Below are 25,755 nucleotides of genomic sequence, written 5' to 3'. Positions count from 1 at the left end.
ACCCTTGCCTTGCACCAATAGAAAGAAAGTGCAACGTATCTAAGGACAGAGGACAGAGTCAGTGATGGAAGCTAGCATAGTAAAGGCCAAGGCCCCGTTGGGCCTCTTATAACTACAGGAGGGGTCTTGGTTCACTTTTATTGAGCATGTAGCTACTTAAATCCAAGTTTGTTAATTGGGACAGGCTATTCTATTATTACATGGTTAGTTGACTGTTTAATTTTTGTTGCTGAGGAAGGAAGTATACTATTCCCTACTCTGCTATTTGTATTACACGTTTGTTGCTTTACTAGTATTTACTCTTAGGTAGTGATTGTGCTTGTATGTCACATTAATACTACCCCCAAATACACTCTATTTGTGTCTCAGTCTCCTGCTTTAGCTCTCTGTCTCACTTCTCTTCTCCAATCCTACTCTCCTATTGGTAAGTCACTTTTGAAAAAAAATAGCTAAAAATATTAAATATGAAATTACACACCCTACAATTATATGCACCTGTTTTAGAAAAGGCAACTGGATAGGAGAGAAATCCAAAAGCAACCAATAGATTGTACCTACCTTTATATCTACCAGAACAGAAAGAAGAGATAAGACTATCAAGCTGACCAACTTGAGAGAGAGACTAGGTAAAGTTCCAAGAATGACGGTGTTTAGAGCCTAAATATTTGTGAAACTACATTTCATGGCACACCACACATACCAAAAAGCTCATGCTTGAGTGAAGAGAATTGGAAATATTAGAAACCTGACATATGAAAGGGAGAAAGGTACAAGTTGGTTACAATCCAGAGATTAAATGGGAGGAAGGTGGCGCTGAGAAGAGTGAGAAAGAAATCTGAGAAATCAGAAATGCTGCTGACAAATCCCCACCACATCTATAGTATGCATAAAGGAAAAGTAAGTAGGAAAGTGGGACCAAAAAAATAGTTCATCTTAGAAAAGAACAATGTTATCATCGAAAGTGAAAAAGTTAATAATGGGAAAAATTAAGTGGGAGTACAATTTATAAAAATAATTGAATGGGATTTTGAATATTTACTTACAGGTACATATGTGAAATGTCTATTTAACAAACTGAATGCAGAACAATAGAGAAGAGGTTCACGTTGGGGCCCCTTTATTGAGTGGAAGTCAGTCTTAGGACCATACCTCCCTATGCTTGCTAAGACATTAATGTCAAAACCTAATATTGATATTAAATAAATCACTAAATCTTTGCTAAAGTCTATAATATGTAACTAGAAATAATTTTCTAAAGATGTGTGGATAAATGTGAATACTCATAATAGTGTGCTAGGAGTACTACTATAAGCACTTTTTCCTTTTTGATATTTCAATATCCAGCAGTGTGTAATTATATAATGTCAACCTGTTATGTTTGAAAATAATACCCCCACAGGGGTTGGCTTATATCACAAGATCTTTGAATATGAATGTGGTTATAAGAATTTTCCTTTTGATTATACCTATGTAGAGGTAGTTTGTTGCTATAGGTTATGGTAATAACACTCCACATTTTATAGCCTTTTCATTCCAAGGATTTGGGAGATGTTGCTAAAAATAGGAGAGCTAAAATCCAATAACTAGAAAACCTAAAGTTGTGGTTCTTTCTCTATTTAATGTGGAACATTTTTTCCCACAAAAAAGTAAGATTTTTTTTTTTTTTACTATTTTTCAAATTTTCCTTTGGTAACACCGAGGAAGATTATGCTAATATAAATGTAGAGAATTATAAGAAACATATATAATGAACTAGAATATATATAATTGAAAAAAATTTATATCTAAGCAAAGAAAAGATAAGCAGTTAAAAATTGCTTTGAACGCTAATGAAAACATGCTATATTTAAAAGTAAGATGACACTAGTGGGTTTCTTTTTTAATTGCTTTTTTGGGAATATAACTGGACGCATGTTTGCAAAACGGCTGAATATGTCTACAGTGTTAGGCTAATTCCCCGCTTGGAATTAAATGTACAGCTAGCTCATAAGCATTATCCACTGAGCAAATCCATGATGCAAAAAGGCAGCTCATCTTTAATACAAGGAGTAGACCAAAGAGATGGAAGCTTTTAAGGCTAGCAGAGGAAGAATATGATCTGTCAAAACACAAAAACTACTGTATAAATGTTGTAAGTACATTCGTGTGTAATAAAAATAATGAAGCTAGAGTATTAAAGCACTTTATGGAAGAAAATATTTATAATATTTAATATCAACTTCTGTGCATCCCAGATTGAAACTGATAGTATATTTTCTTCTTGTCTTGCCTGTCAGCCTAAAACTTCTCATGCAAGCCCACATGGAGATGGTTCTATTTTTGTTGTTGTTGTTTTGTTTTGTTTTAATAACATATTCAAGTGGTAGAAATTCAGAGTATCTCAGGATGGTTTGAAATTGAATTCATGTTTCCAATTCCATTGCTTATTCATTCAATAAATATTTAAAGAGGCCTTATTATGACCCAGCACTGGACTAAGGGCTGGGGAGAAAGCCATGAGTTAAATAGATGAAGTTGCTGCCTTCATAGACCTAACAGTCCAGAAAGGAAGACAGATCCCAAGAAAGCAAGTGCTGTGAGAGCTGTGAAAAGAAGTGTAGGAGCCATGAGAGTATTGAACAGGATGGCTGTGGGGCAGAGCTGTGTAACATAAGCCCTGAAGGATGAGTAAGAGGTAGGGCTTAGCAAGGTAGAAGGACAAGAGGAAAAGGAGGAGGAAGGACCCTTCCTGAGAGAGGGACTAAGGATTCTGAGGCAAGAAATAGCATGACAAATCAGGATAAGCCAGGAGTCTTCAAATGCAAAGTCAGCACCATACGGGCAGTAGCCATGTTGGTTGTTTTGGTTCATTGATATTTCATCCTAATGCCTAGCACATAGTAGTCAGTCAATTAATATTTGCTAAGTAATATTTGGTTGAACGATAGAGAACTAGAGAAGATCAGCACAAAATGATTCTACAGAGGTAAATAAGGGCCAAACATGCAGGACCTCATAGAAATATTAAGAATGTTTAATTAGGGGGCGCTTGGGTGGCTTAGTCAGTTAGGCATCTGACTCTTGATTTTGGCTTGGGTCTAGATCTTGGAGTCCTGGGTTCAAGCCCCACATTCATCTCCACATTGGGTATGGAGCCTACTTAAAAACAAAGAAGAAGAAGAATGTTTAATTTTATCCTAAAATGGGAAATCATGGAAGGTCCTGTACAGGGTAGTAGCATATCCAGAAAGATGGATATCCAGAAAGTAGCATATCCAGAAATATTATCATATTTCATCAACTCTAAGATGTCACTGAATATACAATATATCATTTTATATGACTTATTTTTCTAAAAAATGCTACTAATTAAACTACAGACACAAAATCAATTGTAAGACTTATCCTGATTTCAAAGAAGTCCAAATGTAAAAAAAAAAAAAAAAGTGTGTATTACAGCTAGTGAAAAATAGATTAAAAGTGGGAAACCATGGGTACAGAGCAAACTAGTTAGAAGGGTATTATCATAGCTGCCTCAGTGACTCAGGCTATTGCAGAAGTGTAAGACTGTACCATAACAGTGCCAGCTAAGTTGGAGAAAAATGAAAGAAGGAAAGCTATTCAGGAAGTAGAGCTATGAGAACTTGTAACTGCTGAGTATTAGAGTAAGAAAGTCAAAGGCATTGGGTGGATTGTTTATTGAAATGGAAACATTAGTATGGATGCTCTAAAGTAAAATCTGGCCTAGAGATATAAATTTGTGATTTATCAGCATATAGATCATGAATGAAGTCATGGGAGCAAAGAGATTTCTTTTTCTAGGGCAGCAGTTTTTAACCACGGGCCATGACTCCAGCTACATTTCTGAGTTTGAGTTGGAAATGACCATGATGGGAGACAGTAAAACAAATCAAAATCTTCTTGATATAATCCAAGAGAAAGAAATGAGGGCCTGACAAAGGCATCAGCAGTGGAACAGAAAGAGGGTTCAGATTGTACAGATAGTGTAAAGTTGAAAGCCTAGGACTTAGTGACTAAATTGGCTGTGGAGGCTGCAAAAGCAGAACTCTTCACATGTTCCTGGGTAGCGTAGTGCCATTAACAGTAATAAGGAAAAAGAAGAAGAAGAAGGAAGAAGAAACTTGCACAGAAGACAATGAGTTCTATTTAAGGCCCTTTAGTAGTTGACTCTGGCCTATAGGACATCCAGATGAAGATGTCTACCAGGCAATTTTAGCACTCAACCAAAAACAAAAACTCTGTACAATGCTACATTGGAACGTAGTTCATCCTACAAAGAACACTGGGGACATCCTGACCTTACTCATTTTGCTCAAGAAGAGGAATCATCACAATATCTGGGAGTTCAAGCTCTACATTTCAATGGACTTGAAGCCAATCTTGGCTCCAATGGCTACTGGGTAAGAGATCTCAGGCTAGACACTTGACATCTCTGAGCCTTGGTTTCCTCAGTGGTACACTGAGGATAATATTTAGCTTCTAAAGGTGTTTTACAAATTAAGTAAGATACAAAAATATTTAGAACAGTGCGTGGCATGTGTAAAGCATTTGATAAATTGTAGCTATTTTTATTATCTGTTTTGGTGTGGGACAATCTTGTTCAATGTCAATAACAGTATTTATTTTTGTCATTCTTACTTCAAATACGTATTGGACCCTGCTATGTGGGAGATACTGGTAACCATCTGCTTCTACCATATCTCTCATCCCTTATTCTAATCATCTGAGTCACTAGCTGCTACTCCTCATTTTCTATGTTCCCTCTAGTCTTTAATGTTTCACCCTCCAGTCTGGACTAAAATATCAGCAAGACCTCACACGCATGTCAGCACAGAGTCATACAAACTTTCTTCCTAAAAGACCAAATAAAAGTATATACGGAAGACAGACATTAATTCAAGGTAGAGAGAACCCAAGTTTGAACCAAGAACTTATATTTCTGTGTGGGTTATGTATTAAAAGAGAAAACTAGGAGCACCTGGGTGACTCAGTTGGTTAAGTGTCTCCCTTCAGCTTAGGTCATGATCCCAGGGTCCTGGGATCAAGGTGCATGAGGCTTCCTGCTCAGCAAGGAGCCTGCTTCTTCCTCTCCTCCCTGCTCATGCTCTCTCTCACTATCTCTATTGCTCTCTTTCTCTCTCTCAAATAAATAAATAAATAAATAAATAAATAAATAAATAAAATCTTTAAAAAAAGAGAGAGAGAAAAGTAATTTCAACATCAGAGAGAGCCAGTTCCTCAAAATGATTTAAATATCTTTTTCTGCTACTCTTGGGGGGAAACTGCATCATTAATTTGTGATTCTTTTTTTCTAACACTTGTAATTTTAATACCTACTTGTACCTTTCTTCCTCCAGGGACTTATTCCTCTTTGCTATTATTTTGTTATCATTAAAAGCCTTTGAAACAAAGTCATTTTGAAGCTGTTCTTGCTTATGCTTTTATTTTTCTCTACTTGGTTCTAACACTAGTTTTTAAATTCTTACCCAGAGTTTCCTGTTGGAAACTGCCCTTGTTATAGGAGAGGTCACCATGACTTATAATAGATCTAGATATGTATTTTTGTGGTTTCTAGATTTCCCTTTTCTGACTTGTTTTGGAAAATTCTACAATCTGCCTCTAACTGCTAATTGATCACTTACTCAGCTAGAATTTCACTACTTTACTTTAAAACTGTTTCCTTTTATTTACCTAATTTTTATCTTCCTCTGGTCTGTATATGCCTGTAGGATATCAATGAGAATATCCTAAATATCACTATCCTCGTTTAAAAAGACTCCCATGTCAGTCACCTGTGGTCTCTTTGCCCCAAGCAGACCACCCAGGATCCCATGTGGAAATGGAGAGCTCTCATCAGTTCCTTCACTAAAGAATATACACTCCTGAATCAAAACACATGCATATATTTTCTGTATTTAGCCAAACCACATTTACTGAGCGTATTTTTATGTGTCAGCATGGCACTCCTTTGTTAACTATAAGAGCTTGTAATCCAGTTGGGAGAGAAAAAAACACCATGGATATCAGTTCAGGGATCATCTCAAAAAAAAAAAAAATGAAGTACAAATTTGAAAGAAAAGTAGATAAACTGAATATACGAATCACTCAAAGGGGATACAGAACAGGTGACCGTTTCTGATTTATTAGGGGAAAGAGAGTTCACAGGGAGTAGAGATTGTTTTAAATAAGTTAAAAAATCTGTTAGGCATTTAACAAAAGAAATTTTGATTCTTTCGAAACAGGCAATAAAGTGGAGGTTTCAGAGTGCCAAGAGATACCAGAGACCAATGAAATCATTTGAGATCCATTTTATTCTCAATTCAAATACTATTATATAACATCAGATGCTTTCCCATTGGTTTCAGTTCTCTGAATATCTGGATATTTTTCCTGCAAATGTTTAGCAGATATAACTGTCCTACCTCTTGAAAATAGGGAAGGAAGAACAGACAAAGAGGTTTTGCCTGAAAGTAGGTGACAACTTCAAAAGGGAACTATGTTACTTTATAACTCTCTTGGAACAAAAATGTCTAGAAGTGATAGCAGCCCATCATAACTCCATTTCCTCATGTAAAATTGCACCATAGGCAGGGCCTTCTCCATTCTTTAGTAGAAATATGAAAGTGAAGCTGGCATGATTTTTAGATGGAGTTTCTTATAGAAACTCTCCAAGGATTATATGTTACATTTGTTACAAAATGTTAAATTGTCTTCTGAAAAAGATCTTGTTTCCAATTTAAAAAAAAAAGTAAATCATTAATTAATTGTGTGGTGAATACATAGGTAAATTTTTACTAAGTTTCACCAGGGTCAAAGATATATTGAGAGGAAGCAAAAGGGAATTCTGTAACAGCCCAAAAGAAAACAAAATAAGAAACTTCCTAGAAATTTTCAGGTTTTAGGTAAAAACATAACATGAGGGTTAAATAAGAAACTTTATTCTCTATGAAAGAAAATTGAGATAGTCTATTATGTAGAATAATCTTGACTTAGAGAAGTCTCAATTAGAAAATAATTTCTCCAGGGACACCTGGGTGGCTCAGTCAGTTAAGCATCTGCCTTTGGCTCAGGTCATGAACCCAAGGTCCTGGGGTCAAGTCCTACAAAATTTCCTTGCTCAGCGGGGAGCCTATTTCTCCCTCTGCCTGCCACTCCCTCTGCTTGTGCTCTCTCTCTCTCTCCCTGACAAAAATAAACAAATAAAATCTTAAAAAACAAAAAAGAAAGGAAATAATTTATCTAGAATGTCATATTAATAATTTCAAGCATAATGAAAAATATATTAGTAAAATTACATTAGATTTTGAAAATTTGTAATTCATTAGAGGGTGATAAGAATATAAGAATTTACTGCTAAATAGAGAAGGTAAAGGTGTGTTGCAAAAATTCCTATTTGACAAATCACTTAGTTTTGAAAAGAATTGGGTTTCTTCATGCTTGTGCGTAAAACCTAAAAGTTCAAGTAAAAAAAACAAAAAACAAAACAAAAAATACACCACCTCATTCCAAACTGAGGGCTTTCATGACAGAGTTTTAATTCTAACTTTATCACTTACTGTGTTCCTTCCCTATTTTCTCTCTTTTTTAATGATTTATTTATTTTTAGAGAGAGAAAAGGGGAAGAGGGATAGAGAAAGAGAGCATCTCAAGCAGACTCCCTGCTAAGAATGGAGCCCAATGCAGGGCACAATCCCAGGACTCTGAGATCATGACCTAAGGCAAAACCAAGAGTCAACTGACTGAGCCATTCAGGCACCCCAGTATTTGTGTTGTATATATTAATACCTGCTACGGAAATTTGTTGTGATATATACAAAGCACCTAAAACGTCCTGTTAAGTATGGTGGATTAAACACATCTGTTCTCTGCACAAGAAAAAAAAAAAAACAAAAAACTTTTAAGTCTTAATCTGTAAGGACAACAAAATGGGAGGGAAGAATGTAGGAGACAAAAGATGACAAGATAATTTTAGAAGCTGAAAAACAAACGGATGAAAGGTAAGTGTCTCAAACATCAGAGAAAGCTGAAAACTAAGTGTACAATCTAATTGTGCCACAGAGCTTGGAAAGCCTCAAGAATTAGCAGCACCAAGTATTTCTGAAGCTTGGTATACAGTGGGACTGCAAACAAAATTATAGACAAAGCTCTCTCATCCATTTGTTCTGAAGACTGAAGTTTACTCTATGGAGAGCATAAACCAGGGAAGTTCTGTATCCAGGGACAGGTTACAGCTGAAGAGATGGGAAAGGTATCAAGTTGAAAAGAGGAACATTGAGTTGAAGTTTACATTAGCAACAACCTTTTTCTTCAACCCCATCCTCTACTTGCCTCTCAAAACACCAGCAACTATACCTACTCCACAACCCAAGACATAAGATTAAAGATTCTTCTCTGAATTGGCCCAAGGAAAAGATATAGAAATAGAAATCTGAGAGAAAGAAGTTAAACATTAAGGGATCCATCTAACAGATTCAATATCAAAATATCAGGAATTGCTGAAAGAAAAAACTAAAATGGAAGGAGATAAATTATTACAGAATTAACGCAAAAAATTTTCAAATCCTGAAAGTCAGGATTTCCAAATTAAAATCTGGGTGAAACAGTTCTTTTTTTTTTTTTAAATAAAGATTTTATTTATTTATTTATTTATTTACTTACTTACTTACTTACTTACTTACTTACTTACTTAAGAGAGAGGGAGAAACAGGGCAGAGCAGGGGAGCAGAGGGAGAGGGAGAGAAAGAATCTCAAGCAGACTTCCCCTGAGTGCGGAGCCCCATGCAGGGCTCAATCCCACAACCCTGATATCATGACCCAAGCCAAGATAAAGAGTTGGACACTTAACAAACTGAGCCACCCAGATGCCCCAAAACAGTTCTTTTAAGGCACTGAAAACAACTAAGGCAGCCAGGATTTGAAGAGCCAAGATCACAGAGAAAGGGAAATGCACTGAAGTGAGTCTTATATTCACTGATGGTCCTTAAAGCATTTGTTGATTTGCATTGTGGGGTTTTGAAGCTGTATAGAGTGGTTGGTCTAGAATTTTTTGTCAGTTTCCATGGTTTGGGGAGATCCAAATTCAAGTTCAGGGATACCCAGGCTTCCAAAATTTGAGGGCCCTATATTCTAAAGAAAAGAGGACCACAGGAGGAAGTAAACTTGACATTCCTTGGAACTTTTTTCCTCAAGCTATTTGCAGATTCTTACATTTTGCAGGATCAGAAGCTAAGAAACCAAGTAGAAATCTGTAGTTAAAAACTAAAAATGAAGAAAAATCTTTGACCACAGTGTCAAGAAGACAAAATTAGAGTTCAAAGCCCAAAGGATAAGAGGTCTTAATAAACACTTCCAGACTTTCAGCCAAGATCCCCAAAAGGAAATACTCTAGAAGCAAGAACAGACTGGAAATAGACTATCTGCAAATGCACTAAGGTGATCTATCCCTCCTCTAGCTGCCTACTAAAGAAGAGAAAATTCCCTCTGGAAAAAGATGAAAATCATCCAGAACCTCTATAAGTTTTAATTTACAATGTACAGCATTAAGTCAAAAATCACCAGGCACACAAGGAAGACAAAAATTACTAAAAACAAAGGGAAAAAAAAGAAAACAAAAACAGACCCACAGGTAGTCTAGGTATTATAGTTATCTATATGGACTTCAAAATAGCTATAATAACACTCAAGAAAATAAATGGCAAGATGAAGAATGTCATCAGAACTGACTATATTAAAAAGAATTCAATGAAAATTTAGAACTAAAAAATAAAATAACTCAGATTAAGAAATCGGTAGATGAAAAAAAAAAAAAGAAATCGGTAGATGGATATAACAACAGATTAGACAAACAAAAGAAAGGATTAATGAATTAGGAAACAGTTCATTAGAAAAACAAAAACAACAACAACAATCCAAACTGAAGCATGAAGAGAATAAAAGAGCAGAAAAGTCAGAAAAAGCATTAGAGTTGAGTGGGGCACAGTAAAAAGGTGTAACAGGCATAAAAGTGGAAATCGCAGGATGACAGTTATGGGACAGGTCTATAAAGCAACCAGTACGTATTAGAGCAGAACAGAGATCTCTAGAAGAGATATCTCTAACACATAGTGAATACAATGTTCACCCAAAGCATTAGAATTTCAGTTCTGTCAGAGAATTGGTGATGAATTAGTGATACTTACATAGAAAATTTAAAGAAAAGAAAAGGAAATTTTTTATTTCGGAGAAAACATCAGTTATATCAGAAAGAAAATACTATATTTCATTTTCTTTGTGATATAACTTCTGTTTTATGTTCTGATATAACTTATATTTATGGTTCACTGTGCATATCTTATATGATCATAACAATGTAAATAAATGTTGACTTAAATAAAATGTATAGGTTTTTTTAAAGATATTATTTACTTATCTGACAGAGACAGAAAGAGCACAAGTAGGGGAAGCGGCAGAGGGAGAGGAAGAAGCAGACTCCCTACTGAGCAGGAAGCCCGATGGGAGGCTCAATCCCGGGAGATCATGACCTGAGCCAAAGGCAGACACTTAACTGACTGAGCCACCCAGTATGCAAGTATGACTTAAAAGTTGGGGTGCCTGGGTGCCTCAGTCAGATGAGTGTCTGACTCTTGATTTCTACTCAGGTCATGATCTCAGGGTCATGAGATCGAGCCCCATGTTGGGCTCCATACTCAGCATAAGTCTGCTTGTGATTCTTTCTCCCTCTCCCTCTGCCCTTCCCCCTGCTCGCACTCTCTCTCTCTATCTCCCTTTAAAATAAATAAATAAAATCTTTTTAAAAATTAAAAAAAGAAAAAGACTATGATAAAAATTACATTAAGATAAAAAGATAAAGAAAGTACCTCAGGGAATGTGGTAAAAGGTAAGTAATCTACATTTGTTGAGCTCAGGATTCTTCCAGAGGAATAAAGCATTGCCTGAAATTATGCCCTTGTATATTCCCTGAGTGCATCTTCTGCCCCCATTTGCTAGAATCTCTCCTGATAACCATTGAGCAGGACTGGCCTGAGCAGAGCAAGAGCAGAGCAGAGCAAGCAGCTGCCTACATAAGGCTATTGATAGCACTAAATTATCACATGCCTATAAACTAATAATATGAACTGCCATAGGCCTAGATTTTTCAATTCATCCAAGCTCATAGAGGCTGACTACTAACCAAATGGTGAGGTCAATTGGCTTTCTTCTGATTATTAAATCCTAGAGAAACTTTAAGCCCCAATTTGATCATGCTAAGTGGTCCAGATTGTGGTGGCAGGCAAGAAATCCTCTATGTTAAAAAGCTGGAATAGTTTTTCTCTCCCCTTAACCTGACCAAACAACAACAATAAAACTCATTAACACTCACATTTCACCTCCAAGTAACAATCCAGTCTGCTTAGGCGATCATATATGTGAGAAATTACATTTATAGTGTGGCTATTTATAGCTTCAAATAGCACAAGCAAACCTGATAAGTACCTGGAGAAACAAAGCTAGTACATAGCAGAAGTTCAGTGATTGTGTTAGGATGGATGGGTAGATACGTGGATGGATGTCAGGACAAGTATTGACTCAGGGGACAAAATACAACACACAGCAACTTAATCTTAGACATGCAGGGTCTGAAAACATGAGAGTGAGGCAATACCACATGTACTCCTTCCTCCACAATTTCTGGTCCAAAAAATGGTTATTTTATACAGTCACAGATCTCAAAGTTGGAAGGGATATTAGGAGATCATTTCATTCTCTTTAACAGGTGAAGAAAAAAGCTTTAAGAAGTCAAGGTAGAGGGAAATTCTGAGAAGATGGTAGTAGTTGTTGACAGTGGGGTAGTTTTAAATCACCCCAAATTCTGTTATAAAAACAGAAAAACAGTTATGACAACAAAACCAAAAACCCACAGACCAACATCTAAAACAAAATAGGTGATAAGCTACTCTACTGAACCCTCAAATCAAATAGTTGGTGACAAAACAACAGCTACACAGTGTGGAGTTGGCATTTCTGTGTGAGAAGGCAGAGGGGTGTCTCGACAGACCTGAGGACAGCAAAACCCCTAAATCACTGGAAAGTGTTGCAGGCCAAGATTAAGGCTTTTTCCTAACAAAAATAAAATTGTTGTTTTAGAGGTAGATGTTGATTTAATGGATTTCACAGAAGATTCATATACTCTAGTCTGTAGATTAGGTCACAGGAAATCTGAATATTGGGTAAATCATCAGGTGATACCTATCCATTAGTTAGCCATTTTTAAAAATTGCTAAGAAAATAAATAGCAGCCTGAAAGACTGTGTGTGTGTGATGTTATCTATATCAATGTATCAATACTATTATATAATCTTTCCTTCAAACTATTAGTTTTGTACTCTTTTGCCACTAAAGCAAATGATTCTAGAAAATCACTATATTTTAATTTTAAAATTGTTTGGAAATATGAACTTGACCTTTAAAAACACAAATGTTTCAGGTAAGTGCTCAGGTATCCTTTTAGCATCAGGAATACTTGCTCTCATCTTGCGGGTATCAAAACTGCTATTTTCCTCTCAAAAATGCATGAGAAGACCAACCAGTGTACATTGATATGGTGCCCCGAGGATGTCTCTATTTATAATGTGGGGTATCTCATGAACAATTCCGGTTCTAGGCAATAGTGCTCCAAGGCAGAACAGAGTGGTCTGTCCCAGGTGAGTTTCTTAGGTAGCCCCCTATGATGCAAATTGGGCTGCCCTCAAGGCACCCTATAAATTTATTATAAAAATCTAAAATAAAAAAACACAAAATAACAAAAAAGTTTGTCTTACTAAAATGAAGACTATTCCCCTTAACTCAGTATAACTTTAAAATAGAGCGTAGCAACAGTTTCCATAAGAAACAATGGAAGAGGCCTCTAGCACTGTTTTATTAGGAAATTCCATTTTATTAGGAAGATGACTTTTGTTAGAAAGAAGCACTCTAGCACTGGTTTCTTGTATATAACTCAGAAAGAAGTAAAAAAAAAAATCTGATTTTAGGTTGCTAAAGTGATTATAGTGCTCTATGTCCTTTGCAATCACTATACTGCGTTGTGGTTAGACAGGAGTATTAACAATGTTACAGTTTACTGTGTCCAGAATTTGTTTTAATAACCTTCTTACCACTTACTTTGAGGTCTCCAGAAATGTTATGTTGGCAAGACCTGATTAACAGTCAGATAAAAATCTTAAACTACCTTCTAAACTCTAGTTATGTAAGACATCTGCTTCTGGCCATGACAGAGTAACAGGGAGTCTCCCACCTTACACGATGAGAAAATATGACAAAAATACAGGAAAGAATTGTTTTCAGACTTTGAAGAATAGGCAGCACTGGAGTGTGGTCCCTAAGAAAAGGCAAACAGTGTGAGCTCTACTATTGTTCCAACTTAACTCCTTGAAGGCAGTTTCCTGTTCTTGGAGAAAAGAGGGAAACCTAAACTGAGCCTTGTGGTCTTGCTCAGTTGAAGGGACAGAAGTTGAAATTCAAGGAAGCCAAGACAGGTAGAATTTCCAGAGCAAAGTACCAACGAGGAGGGAGCTACACAGACAAGACATTTCAAGAACTTCGTGAGGATTTCTCACAGATCTTCAGCTGATGCGTGCGAGAGAAGATAGTACCTTTGACCAAAAGAGGAGCAGCAGAAAACAGTGGGCCAATTCCCACTCCTACGGGACCTGAAATTGTGCCTGTCTCTACCAACCAGAGTGGGAAGACCTCATAGCACGGGAAGCATGAGGAGGTATCTTCAGATAATACTGCCTTTGTTGCAGGGCCAAATTAGCCCTAGATTAAAGGCTGTTCTGGATCTGCATAATCAAGCTTAAAACTCAGCCAGAATAAAATACAAAATACCCTGTTTATGGAAACACCAAAAAATTTAGCACTCAAAAACAAAAGCACAATACCCAGTATCCAAGGAATAGACACCACACATGAAAAAAGGCATACATGAGAGAGAAAAGAATTAGCTAAACACAAGTGTGATGAGGAGAGAAATGAGATTTTTTTAATGGAATTCCAGAGATGAAAAATTAAGTACCTGAAATAAAATACACACACACACACACACACACACATAATGAGTAACAGCAAATTAGGAACTGTAAAGGGGGAAAGTGCATTTGAAGATATGCAATAGCAACTGTCCAAAATGAAGCATAGAGAGAAAAGGAAAAACGGGGGTGAGGGGCAGGGGGAAGGTACCACAGACCTCCGGGATAATATAAAGTTGTCTAATATGTGTGTGATCAAAATCTAGAGGAAAGCCAAGAGTACAGAGGAGAGAAAAATACTTGAAGAAATAATGGCTAAAAATCTCCCAAAGTTGGTAAATTATACTTATTTTTAAAATTCATGATATTTTTGAGAAAATTCTATTCTCCAATGATTGATAAACCTAGCACTTGACTTGGGGAGTCAAAAAGCGAAAAATTCAAAGCTAGTACTAAGAAATTCGACACAATGTCTTAACTATTTTACCAAAAAAAGAGAAAGAAAAAGAAAATAATTAACAGCCATAAGAAGTGAATTAAGGTTGAAATGTCATGTGGTATTTTAGCCTTAATTCTGAATTTCCTTGTTCTCATCGATCTAAATCAGGCCTTAATGATATTTAAATGAAGCTACTTGTAATTCCCATAATAGGCAAACAGAAGGGAGGTTAAAATAATTCTATTATTTCACAATGATGAAACAGATTGAATATTTCAATTATTCTACTTATTATGGTACACATAGAACAATGCTCTGTAATCTGCTTCGATATATATAGGCTCTTTAACCACACCACGGTGGGACTAATACAGTCAGTTTGGTTGAGCTTCACTCGCTGATTCAGTGTTGGAATAAAGTACTTCGCAGATTAGCTTAGTCTGCAGCACTTAAAGGTCAGGATTTATTGTAATGTAAATCACAAAGCAATTTTATCTTGACAGAGATTACATACTGTTACAATATTTCTCGCTGAATCTAGTGATGCGTTTGCTTTTTCTTTGCAACTGCTGTGCAAATTGGACCGTAGCCCAGAAAAGAAAAAGAGATGGCAGGCTGCTTTGGCTTTTTAGAAACAACTTAATTCTCTTCATTTTTCAAAGTTCCACAAGAAAAAAAAACAACAACACTGAAAATACACATAAAATCATACACAAATACTTGTAAACCTTTATACACCCTAAGTTCAAGTGCACACAGATATCTGTGAATGACCATCTATCAAATATGTTGATGTGTTTCAGCAAAAGTATAATTGCTAAGGGCTGACCTCTAATCATTCATACTCAAGTGTCTTGATACATTATCTAAATTGTCTCTATTTTAAGCAAACAAACAGAAAGAATAAGAAGCATTCATTTCTGATGAGAGAAATCAGAAACAAAAAGAAAGAAAAGAAACAAAGGTGAGGATTAGGAAGTCCACTGCTGTTAGGGGTCTTTGTAACAAATATAGAGAGGCAGAATGGCAACACCTTTCCAATGTTTCTGTTTCTTGGGAGACTGCACTTAAAGTAGAAAGGATTGGCACCAGAAATCAGAAAGACTTTTTGATTACCAGGGAATTAAATGAGCTATTCAAACAGTTCCAGGAGTCTTTATTCCTGGAATTCTCAAAACAAGATAACTAAGTTTCCATCCTAAATCATGTCTCTCAAAAAGTAAATATGAGTAAAATGTCCCCACAAAGTTTAAATCAGTGTATGTATTAAATTTTCCCAAGTGTTGTCAATAATTCATACATAGTTTACATTAATAATGTATAAAAATGGTGGTGAAACTGAAAACTTACCAGAAAATGTGTCCAAGGCTAATCTTCAACTGCAATTACTCCATTTCTATTCTCCTCATCTGGGCTACAACTGGGTATTTATCTTAACTCCAACACTTACAAAGCACTTGTCCTAGAATGAAAGGTGATATGTTATAATGCTGTTTATCCAAATACTGAGGGGCTTGTTCTTTCATTCTACTGGCTGCATCCAATCAAGCAGGCCTTCCCACCTGTCAGTCATTCTAGGTCAACCTTCCTATAACCGTAATCTCATTTTAGTTAGATTTAGTTAATTGTTTTCTTTAAATCAATTCAAATGTTAGTCTAAAAAAACTTATTTTAAAAATTTTACTTCCAAAATTATAGATCTGACTTACCAATTTAAAAAAATAATAATGTTTGCTGTATACCACTTGAAATAGTCTCACGTGCCACCTGTTGTCCATGTAGCACATTTGGGGAAATATAAGCCCTACGAAGAGTTGTGAAAATAAGAGAGAAGTGGTAGAAGTTTGGCTTATATGTGGGCAATAAATGATATTCTTATTCATACAATGCAGGCATCCCCATCCACAATAACATGTGCAATTAGACAGAGGCACTTGCATCTTAAAATTCTCTCTATAGAGATTGATCACACATCCTGGTTTGCTTGGGACAGTCCCAGTTTATGTGTGTTGTCCTGAAGCTCCCTCTTCCACTCTTGAAAATGTCCTGGCTTGGACGATACCCAAAAGGGTGGAACAAATCATCCCCAGAAAACTAGACGGTCAAAGATGTTTCTCACTGGTCACATTTTTCCATATATATTATTTTATTTAATCTTCACAACATCCCTGTGGGTAGTATGTAAAAATTACAAGTGGGGAAACAGTCTCAGAGAGGTTTAACGACTCAGAGTTTATACAGTTATTATGGGACACAACTAGGATTCACGTCCAGGTCTCTGCTTCACACGAGGGGATCTTTTCTAGGAGATCGGGAGGTGTGGTGATGAGGGAAGGAAAGGGTGTGGTTTGGAAGGCAGAAATATTCTGAGAAAAAGCCCATTCCTCTTCATATTGGATTTGAAGAGATTACAGCAAGACACAGACATGTCTGCAATGTTGCCACATTCCCATTTCATAAGAACTCCTTTTTCCATAAAACTACATTATAAGTACTGGTTAGATTGCCAGGATCATAGTGCTCCCTTTGGCAGCACATATAAGAAAAGGAGAGGAGAGGAGAGGAGAGGAGAGGAGAGGAAGAGGAGGGAAAGGAAAGGAAAGGAAAGGAAAGGAAAGGAAAGGAAAGGAAAGGAAAGGAAAAAAAAAGAAAAGAAAAGAAAAGAAAAGAAAAGAAAAGAAAAGAAAAGAAAAGAAAAGAAAAAGAAAAAAAGATTGCCAGGTTTATAATCAACAGGCCTTGTGAAATGAATGGACTTTTGTGTTGTGCCCTGGAAATCTAACCAAACTCTTAATTGCAAGTTAAATTTTAGAACTCAGTTTTCTTTTTTGGTGCTGCAAAGAAAAGAACGAGATGGATAAAAAGGAGGCACCCCTGTGCGGGGAAGATAGGAAGAAAAGGGCAGGACGTGTAACAAAACAGTCAGCCTGCCTTTTCCGCACGACCCCCTTTCCTCCTGCACCACTGCAGGCTGCCAAACACATCTCTCCTCCCAGCTCGCATGGGGGAGGGCCAAAAGCTTTACATTACACCACTGGTTTACACCCTGAGAAACGTCGCGTGAGCTGCAAAATACACTTTGAAGCAACTTTCTAAAAGGCACATCTATATTTACCAATGTGTTCCACATGATTAAACTGTGAAATTTGTCTCCAGTTTGGCAATACCTTTGAGAGATGTTGTGAGGTTTAGAAAGAAAATGCCTGTGAAGTGCCTGAAGTTCCATGAAGGGAAAGCACCATACACATCCGAGGTGCTGTTGCGCGCCTCGGTGCCAGAGTGGTGCAACAGCAAAGAAAATAGCCTAAGTTATGATGTCACAATGTTGTCATGCAACATCATACACAGTGAGAGCAAGAAAAATCTGTTTTTAAAAGGCCTCTTCTCCCCTCCTCTTCTGCAAGTTAAGGCATATGGTATCCAAAACTAGTTCACAGTGAACTTCATTTCTGCCGCTGCTGTAAATGAAGTTTCTTCTCAGGCAGATGTCAGTGCTAAAAGTTTGGTGCTCATAAATACCAAATTTACATAAAATCTATACAGCTCTTTTTTCAAAAGTCTTTCTTGGTTGATGTAGGCTGATCGGCTAGGATACATAGGTCACTCACTTTTTCCTGAACCTATTATAGGTTTCCAAATTCACTAATTTGAAAAACAGTAATTACGAGTGAGGCACGATGACATTCCTTGATGTTGCTCTGGCTGTAAATGTCATGTGCCAGGTTGAAAGAAAGACAAAAAATTACAAAGTTACCTCAGATATTCTTGGACTGTTAATTTAGGCCTAGGGCTCCAAACTACTGGTCACCCTTCATGCAAAATCATCATTTGTAGATGGAATAAGAAATGAATCCTGCATGTACTTGAGTCCCTGAAAACACCACCAAAATAACCTGTCCATAAGGCAAACTTGAGGTTATTGCTTGCCACAGTACGTGAGGCCACTACTTTGACAAGGATCTCGGTGGTGTTTTGGAAGAAGAAAAAGCAAAAATCAGATATGTTTAAGATTTGGGGAGTTTGGTTCAAGACGGATCTTTTGGTGTGAGAAAAGGGGCTTGATTATGATTAGGCAAATCTGTGACCTAATAGTTTAGGATTGGTAGACACGGAAGGGGGAAGGTTTTCAAAAATAAAGGTTTCAAAGCAATTCTTGAAAAGTAAACAGCTGTTTGATGTTGCTTTAGTTTGAGTAGTTTAATATCAGTTTAAAAGGATTTTCAGGGGTGCCTGCGTGGTTCAGCCGGTTGGGCGTCCGACTCTTGGTTTCGGCTCAGGTCGTGATCTCAGGGTCAAGATATTGAGCCTCACTTTGGGCTCTGAGCTCAGTGAGCAAGGTCTGCTAGAGATTCTCTCCCTCCCTTTCCCTCTGTACCTCCCCTGCTAGTGTGCGCATTCTCTCTCTCTCTCTAAAAATAAATAAATCTTTTTTTTTAAAGGATTTTCAGGAACTTTCTGAAATGAACAATAAAGTTATTAGCAACTTGATCTTCCCAGGCAATAACTTTCTGAAACAGTAAAATCAGGTTGATGAAAAAACTGGAATAATAAAGTCACCTTAATGAAGCACCTGAAGAGTAAAGTCATGTTAATGTAAGCCATAAGCTGTTCCAGGTATACATGGTCTTGGTTTTCAATACCTATAATGACTTGTGTCATTCAAATTCTACTGGAAAACCCCAGACTCGAAGAGCAGCTCCTTTTTCGAATAAAGGACCCACTTTAAGCCACCAAAGCAGGCAAACGCTTCCTCTCAGATAACATCTCCCTTTACTTTGCTTGTTTCATTACTGACCCCATTCAGATTGACCCATTTTTTTCTTAAAGAAGTTATTGCCTTCTAAAAGGTCACAGTCAATTCTTGCCTTAGGGGTTCTTGCTTTCTTTTACATGACCTAACATACCTACCTCTATGTATACAATATAGTTTAACACTTTGAGGATAAACCTCTTTGGAAACCCCTCATTGTCATAGTCATAATGAAAATCCTGATCAAATCTTTATTCTGCTTAAAACTTTTTAGTAAGTCTTCTTTGTCCTCCTGATGACATCTAAACTTCTCAATATGCCTCTTGAACTGTATTTCTCTCTCATTTCACCACATCTAAGAGTACATACATGAATTCTATATGGCAATTGCATTAAATTACTTGCAATTTCAGAATATATCTGGCTCTCTCTTCCCTCACTGAAAGGTCTTGTCCATGCAGAGCTGTGTCTATCTATACTGTCCATTTAGTTGCTAACCTGTTCCTCTCTGTCAGTAAGCAACTCAAGGGCAAGTATTGCATCTTAGCATACTGTCTGGGAAACAGAAGCCACTCAAGATATTTTTTCAATAGGTAGTCAGTGAATGGATAGACCAAACCTTTTTGATTGTGACCAAAGGAAAAAAAATCATAAAGTGACAGGATCTCAAAATAATCATCTGATAGATCCTAAAAAATGAAGAGTAATTCTCAAAGTGTTAGTTCCAAATCAACAGTAAAATTTAAGAGAATTAAAATTAAAGTTTGCACAAACCAGATTAATAAAAATTTAAAAGCATGAGAATGCATTCTGTTGTGAGGCTGTGGAAAGGCATGCACTTTCATACATTACTGGTAAACCTTTTCAGAGGGGAATTTGACAATACCTAATGAAACTATATATGCATTTACCTTTTGACCCAGCTATTTCACTTCTAGGAATTTATCCTGAAGATACACTTAAAACAACAGAAAAATACGTATGTACAGGGTTATTCATTGCAGCATTATTTATAATTCTGAAATATTAGAAACAACCTAAATGCCCCTAAATAGAATGGTGAGGAATAAACCAAGCTACATCCACAGAGAGAATTACACAGCTATAAAAAAAGAATAAGGAAGATCTTTATGAGCCAATATGGTGTGATTTCCATGATACATGGTTAAAAGAAAGCAGCAAAAGGCAAAAGAGTATCTATGGTATTCTGCCATTCATGTAAGAAAAAGTAAAGGGAAATATTAGGAAATACACATGTTATCTGCTAGTTTTAGCAAAAAGACATAGAAAGGATAAACCAGAAATGAATGAAATTGGGTAGCTACGAGGGGTAGGAACAGAATGAAAGGAATGGAGGAAAAGGAGCAGGAAGAATGCATAAGTGGGATTATCTCTAAGTATATCTTTTTATATAATTCTGATTTTTAGAATAATGACATTGTTTCACATACACAAAATACAAATAAATGTTTAAAATCAACCAGGCCTTGGAGAAAACCAAAAATGGAATATAAACAGCGACAAATGAGCCTAACTCTATTAGACATGAATAACATAACCCTATTTAAGGGGACAAAGGAAAAAAGGACTAACATAAGTGACTTCAGATAAAAATGTTTTTAATATATTTTTAAGTCTAAAGACAAAAGAAACTGTACAGAAGTACTACACCCTAATTAATAAATTATTTTGAAATTATATTCTAGGATTGAGCAAATAAATATACTGTTGACAATGAAAGCCAAATATCTATTTTACAAATAATGAAAAGGGGAAGGCTAAAATGGATCCAGTGGTGTTAGATTGCAATTGGGAGATACTGGTATGAATCACAGTTTTTATATACAGAGAGGTGGAGTGAAAGAGAATGTGTTTCCTTGTTATGACCACTAATAGGGTCTAGAAGCAATGACAGCTGAGTAGTAATGAACACACCTAGCCCCCAGATCTTGATTTTTAAAGACATAAATAAAAGGAACCAGGACTCTTTGGAGAAATGACTGATTCCAGGGCTAGAGCAGAAAAAATTCAGCATGGGCGTGGACCAACTAATGGAACCAGAAAATATGGAAGTGTTCATATAGATAACACCCACACACGTATACAAATCCTACAAAGCCTAAATGAAATAAAGGAGGAAAATATATGAAATTATAAAAATCACTGGTGAGGGGCACCTGACTGGCTCAGTCATTGGAGCGCACGACTCTTGGCCTTGGGGTTGTGAGTTCAAGCCCCACGCTGGGTGTACAGATTACTTAAAAATAAAATAAATCCTAAAAAAAAAAATCACTGATGCAAGGGAAAGAGTGGAGAAAAATAAATACCTGAAATATTCAAATTAGGCACCTAAAATTAATTAATTTAAACTTCATTTGATTTTTTTAATTTTAATTTGTCTAGGTATACAGATCCAGCTTCCCCACTCATTTATTAAAGGGTGTTTAGAATCAAAGCATAAGCCATTATTTTAACATGTGCTCTAACACCATAAGCAGGACGAAGGAAACATTCCAACTGCTTGATCATTATAGTCCTTCTTCTCTTTGCCTATTATAATCATTACAAAGAAAGATTAAATACTACATACTTCACTGCTATTCTCATGAATAATTTCTAACACTAAAAAGTAAGGTCCAGTTTTATGTCTCATCAACTTAAGATAGAGATTGGTAAATAACAATGGACATCATTCCTTTCTGCCCTCCCTGGGTTGTCCTGGAGATAGGAGGGAGAAAAACGTAATTCTGATTGCTAATATCAGCTTCAGGTGGATGCTTTTATTTTATGTAAAAGTTGACTATTCTTCAGAGAATTGCATTAGCACATATTCATGCTAATGGTGGGCATTATGACAATTAGTCACTGCCCGGGTCAGTCAGCTCTTTTAAAGTTGCTTGAAATGTTATTTAAGTCTTCCATTTTTATTTACCTTTCCATCTGTTTATTGTGTCTGTCTATTAGTGAATCCAACCTGAGGGCACATGTAACTTAAAATTCTCTCCTTTGCACCTCCTAAAGCTTGGATTCTGGTACTTGCTTAAAGGAGATACAGTTTGAGTAAGAGACTCCTCAGTACCTTGCAACTTCGATACATACTTTCCTTACAGAGAAGATAGATCAATATTACATACTGTGAATTGAAAGAACAACCAATTAATCAGAAAAACACCCTTACTCATCTTCAAACTGCCTAATGGAAAAAAGTAAACACAAATAATTTGATAATTTCAAAATGTTAAATACCATTGGTCGAGTTAAATTAATCTAAATACTTTTTTATATTGGCCAGAATTTTTCTAAGGAAAAAGTAAAAGAGACAAATGTAAGCATCTATTTGTTTCATCCTGACAATAATCTTATAACGTAGGAATTATCCCATTAACAGACTGAGGCTCACAGAACTTATTAAATTTGTTTATAATCACTCAGATAGTAAGTGGCAAAACTGGAATTCACAATTCAGTTTGATTTCAAAGCCTATGATCTTTCTAACTGTACCACACACACACACACACACCCCCCTAATGAAACCTGAAAAAGATAAAATAATTGAGTGAAATTTTAATTTTGTTAAAACTAAAAACAGAGCATGAGAGGCAAAAAACAACCTAGAAAGATAAAACCCACACAAATAGCACTGGACTAGAAGTAAGGAGACCTGGGTTCTTAACTTTTTCTCATGCTATACCTCTCCACTCTTCTAATACCTGTCTCATTAAAACCACCCATTAAATATTCATTGCTACACTGACTGTCTAATTAAAGGGTACAAATAGAATTTTTAAAACAAAATTGATCAACCCACCACATTATAATAAAATTTCAATTAGCAAGAACAATTAGATTGTTTAATATAATCTTTGGCTAACTAATCATGAAGGAGAAAATCCTTTTTGTAGATTCAAGTTTGTTATTGGACATCTTTCTAAAACTGTTTTATTAAGCACAGCAAATTTTATAGCGCAGAAGAATTATTGGAGAACTTGCTACCATGCAGATTCTGGGGCTCTTCCTTAAGAGACTCCACTTGAATTTGGTATTTATGAATGTAACTCTGGAGTGATTCTGAATCCGATCTTCAGAGGAAATTGAGAAGCATTAAGTAAAGGATACACCATAAAAAAGCCTGTTTTGATGACAAGACTTGACAACACTTCAGCCATCATCCTGACCACTAATCATTTTTTTCTACACCTCTGAAGTTAAAGACACAGAATCCTGGGCCAGAATCTACGAGCCAATAACCCCGGCTTTTACCTTTGTCCTCTAAAGAAAGTATATTTTAAAACTTCAAATTGAGGTTATTTGCCTTCTGGTAAATTGAGGTTTTAAAATTTTTATTAGTCAGAATTATGTGACATGGAATACAAAGTGACAATTGGGATTATTAAAAACAATGTTCATGATATATCATTCCTCAGAACCTATCAAGAATATATGCAAGCATTACACACGGTATGCACCAGACCTACTACTTCCCACCTTTCTATTTGAGTAGATCACAGGCTCAGCTTATTCATGGTTACAATAAAGTGCATAATCAGTAGCCATGGTTGCTAATAGATATTTTAAGAATTAATCTATAATGGCGGAAATAAAAATATATATCAAATAACTGGCACTAGAATTCTTCTTAGAGGGAGAAAGAATGATACTTGTATAGGAAAATATCATGCAGACCCTTTTGAATGGAGAAATTCAGGTCGGAAGGAAAAAAAAAGAAAGGGAGGAGTACATTTCTCTGCATTAAAATGCAACAAATTTGGGGAACAGGGTGTTCCTTAAGCGGGGAGGAAGAATGGAGAAGGAGAAAGGGAAACCATATAGCAAGGGCTAGAGTGCAAGTTACAAGAAATCGCCGAATTGGTTTTTTTTTTTTTTTTCATTTAAACAGAGCAGAGCTTAATACAATTTAAAGCTGTCTGACTGAGATATAAATTTTTAACCTCTCCAAATAGTCAGTGAAGTCTGCTATGCTCTAAATTAAACTTATATTTTTCATTTTAATCCCTTCTGAATTGTTCTATTTTTAATGTATATGTATATATCCATAAATAATGAAACAAAAATATCCAAGTACTTTCTTAGCTCTTTAACATTTAGTGTCTCATTTTAATCTTCAAAACAATTCTATAAAGTAGGTACTATTATTAAATCCATTTTACAGACGAGGAAGCTGACTGAATTCTAGAGAGGCTAAATAACTTTCCTAAGATGACACAGCTAATAAGGGATTGAGCCAGGCCTCAAATGCCAGACCTCATGTTCTTAACCTTTACTGGTTCAAACTTACACTTAGAGCTATATAGGTTCATCCATCCTTAGATACACAATCCTACTCATTTTATTTTAACAAAATAGGAATATTCAAAATATGAGTAATATTCAAAATATGGGTAATATTGTTAAACTATCATTTTCAAAATATTTTGAAATCACAGAAAGTAGAAGTATGGTAATCTCAGTTCTGGTTATTGAATTCCCACCACTCAGCATTTCTACTTCTATCATATTATCATCCTGGAAGAGTGAGTAACTGATTAATTTACTAATAATTAAGTAACAATTAATTATTAGTGAAGTACTAGAGTATAATCTCTTACTGGTTTTAAAATACATCCACAAATTTCTTGATACTCCTTCTTCCAAAAGGTAGATGCTAATTCCCCTCCCCTTAAGTGGGCCTGGACTTAGTGACTCACTTTTAATGTGGTTGAAGTAACCATGTATGACTTTCATAAAAGTCTTTGCAGCTTCCTCCTGTTCTTGATCTTGGATCACTTGCTCGGGGTGTGGGGGGGTAGGGGTTTAGCCTGCTGTCATGACATGAGGATAGTCAAGCAGCCCTATGAAGAGGTAAGGAAGGCTTAGCTGTGATAAGGAATTGAATCCTTCTGCCAACAGTCAGTGAGGAATTGGGGCCTCCTGCCAATAGTTATGTGTGTGAGCCACCTAGGAAGTGGATCTTCCAGTCCCAGCCAAGCCTTCAGATGACTGCAGCTCTAACCAATGTCTTAACTAAAACCCCATGAGAGACTTCAAGACAAAACCATCCAGCTAAGGCACTCCCAATTTCCTGGGCCCACAGAAACTAGGTAAGATAGTAAATACTTATTGGTTTAAATCATCTAAGTTTGGGATAATTTGTTATAGTAGCAATAGTTAACTAATACACTCCCTATGTTAGTGATTATCAAAGTGTGGTCCCAAGACCAGCAGCATCAGCATTTCCTGCATACTTGTTAGAAATGCAAATTCTCAGGTTCCACACTAGACTTATTGAATTAGGAACTCTGGGGTTGAAGGACAGCAGTTTGTATTTTAACAAGCCCTCTCTAATGCACACTCACACTGAAGTTTGAGAACCATTATGCTAAGCCTTCAGTAATTGGCTAAGAGTTAACCCCAAACCTCCTTAATACCAACTCCAATGCCTACCTCCCACGAAATCTGTATTTATTCTTGGAATATAGTGTAATATTTAGCATCAGATTGTAGACAAGCCTCTTTCTCATGACAAAATGACAATTTTGGGGTGTCTCAGTGGCTCAGTCAGTTAA

General features: G+C 36.2%; 1 long non-coding RNA gene across 1 annotated transcript in view; it reads right to left on the bottom strand.

The window, feature by feature from the left end:
- Positions 1–25,755, bottom strand: part of LOC103672160 — a 294,440-nt gene that overhangs the window by 259,538 nt on the left and 9,147 nt on the right. Inside the window, exon 3 of the long non-coding RNA XR_571084.2 lies at positions 15,793–15,904. This is a non-coding gene — a long non-coding RNA (uncharacterized LOC103672160). The remainder of the gene's footprint in view (positions 1–15,792; positions 15,905–25,755) is intronic.

Source organism: Ursus maritimus, unplaced genomic scaffold, assembly GCF_017311325.1.
Source record: "Ursus maritimus isolate PB19 unplaced genomic scaffold, ASM1731132v1 scaffold_5, whole genome shotgun sequence".
NCBI lineage: Eukaryota > Metazoa > Chordata > Mammalia > Carnivora > Ursidae > Ursus > Ursus maritimus.
The sequence above is the reverse complement of the archived record's forward strand: the minus strand, read 5'-3'. Positions and strand labels throughout refer to the sequence as shown.